General features: G+C 39.6%; 1 protein-coding gene across 1 annotated transcript in view; it reads right to left on the reverse strand.

Moving 5' to 3' along the window:
- DHX40 (DEAH (Asp-Glu-Ala-His) box polypeptide 40) overlaps nucleotides 1–2,503 on the reverse strand; it is a 69,521-nt gene that overhangs the window by 53,370 nt on the left and 13,648 nt on the right. The window lies entirely within an intron of this gene.

A 2,503-nucleotide genomic window follows, 5' to 3' on the forward strand; every position in this document is an offset into this window, starting at 1 on the left:
AAAAAAATCTGTTAATCAACTGTTTATGTTATCAGTATAGCTTCCAGTCAACAGTTGGCTATTCATAGTTAAACTCTTGGGGAGTCAAGACTTATACATGGATTTTTGACTTCAGGGGAGGTGGTTACCCCTACCCTTGTGTTGTTCAAGGGTCAACTGTAAATTATTTTCTTTATTCCTCACAAAAACTCAGAGAGGTAGATGATTACTATCCCCAATTTTCACATTTTAGAATCAAGTTTCAGCAAGTTGCCCATGGTGACAAAGAGCTAAGAGGGCCAGGATTCAAAGCCACACTAATAACCCCTATACTGTATTGGGAGATGGAATTATCTTGATCTTGGTGCTAAAATAATGTATTTTCTTCCAATTCTTGTAAATCACATAGAACTGGCCCCATCCTTATATGGGAACTACCCAGTGAGAGTATCTAGAATAAAACCTGCAAGCCAAGAATGAAGAAAAATAAAAGTGAAAAACTCAAATACTGTTTAACATTGTTCGTTTTATAACCAAGGACATTTAAAACATGTTACCATTAATACTCATGTGCTTGGGGCTATCCCAAATTGGAAGATCAACAATTATTTCCTGCCCAGTGAGTTTACAAATTACAGTGACAAATGAGACACAAATACAGAGTAAAAATAGAAAACACATCGGTTGAGTCTGGGAAGAAAAGTCAACGTCCCCAACAACATGGAATCTATTTCTTGTTATCTTTGGGTTACAAGAAAAACCTGAAAGAAAAGATATTTAAAGAAGTGTGAGAAGTATAAATTGCACCATGCTGCTATTGCTTCATATGCAGTCTTTCAGAACATTCTTGAATCCAAGCAATCTGTTTTGGAGCATCCAAAAGAGACAGGAAGGAAGCTCAACATTAAAGAGCTACAGAAATGGAATAGAATATTTAAGTCATCTTCAGGAAAGAAATAAAGTATAGGACCACTGTCAAGATGGTTACAAGGACTAAGTGATGCAAAAAGGAAAATTATCAAAGATATTATTAATACAATAACAAAGTTTAAAACGCTAGACAAATGGTGAGATGTGGAAACCTAATAAGAACAGAATCTAATTGGTCACAGAGAATGAGCAATGGTAGCAAAGTACATGGATTTTTTAAAAACTCCCTCATTTGACCAAAACAACAGTTGTTTTGGTAAAAAGGAACAGACTAAAGCCAGATTGTGGATGAGAAGAGAATTAGAGAGTAAACTGAAAATGTACTTAATGCATTAGGAGATGTCAGGTTACAATCAACTAAGGTAAATGAAAGGGAGAGAAATGAATAGCTGGGAAAAAGATGCTGCTACTGCAGTGTTTATGTGATGATTTGGTCCACAAAATTATTGGAGTAATAGAAGAAGTATTTAAGAAAGTTGAAACAGGTACTGAGAATAGCAAGTGCACATTTTGAGAAAGGATGCCGGGTTGGAGGATAGAAAACAAACTTTTAGTCAAGATAGGTATTACATAATGAATTTGCATTTGTGACAGATTCGTATCCAAGGTATGAGTCTGATTGTTTCCTTTTTCTATCTCACTAATAAACCAAGGGCCTTTCTTCCACCCAGCCTTCACCAAGGCAGAAACAAAAATCCAAGGATGGCTGGGCACTGTGGGTCATGCCTGTAATCCTAGCACTGTGGGAGGCTGAGGTGGGAGGATCACTTGAGGCCAGGAGTTCAAGGCCAGTCTGGGCGACATTTCGAGACCCTTTTTCTACAAATAATTTTAAAATTAGCTGGTTGTGGTAGCACACAACTGTAGTCCTAATTCCTCGAGAGGATGAGCCAGAAAGATTGCTTGAGCCCAGGAGTTGGAGGTTGTAGTCAGTTGTGATGGTGCCACTGCACTCCAACCTCTGGGCAACAGAGGGAGACCCTGTCTCTCTCTCTCTCTCTCTATCTATCTATCTATCTATGTGTATATATATATACAAAATCTCCAAAGACACTGCTGACCTAAGGGCCAAAATGAGAGCCTCCTGTGCATGTTCAAAGTATTGGTTATTTCCTCTATCAGACAGATAAGCCTGGGCCTAGGGAGAGGACAGAGAGAGGGAAGAATGTAATGAGAAAGGAAGGATTGACAGAAGGGATAAAGAGCCCTCAAAGTGGGCAAAGGAAAGGGGATCTTTTGTTAGGATATTCTAAAGGAAGAGATTCAAAGATGAGCCATCCTCAAGTATGGACCACCCTCCTCCCCCTTAAAAATAAATCAGAAACAGGCCTGGCATGGTGGCTCACACCTGTGGTCCTAGCTACCAGAGAGGCTGAGGTGGGAACATAATTTGAGCCCAGGACTTCGAGGTTCCAGTGAGCTGTGATTGTGCAACTGCACTCCAGCCTGGGCGACAGAGTGAGACCCTGTCTCTAAAATAAGTAAATGATTAATTAATTAAAATAATAGAAAAGCCACAGTTCACGCGGAGCCCATATAATGGACTGGCAAGGGCTGCAGGCCTTGGCATCAGACCAATCAGTTTAAATGCTTT

The sequence above is a fragment of the Propithecus coquereli genome, unplaced genomic scaffold (assembly GCF_000956105.1).
Source record: "Propithecus coquereli isolate 6110/MARCELLA unplaced genomic scaffold, Pcoq_1.0 Scaffold285, whole genome shotgun sequence".
In the NCBI taxonomy this organism is placed as follows: domain Eukaryota; kingdom Metazoa; phylum Chordata; class Mammalia; order Primates; family Indriidae; genus Propithecus; species Propithecus coquereli.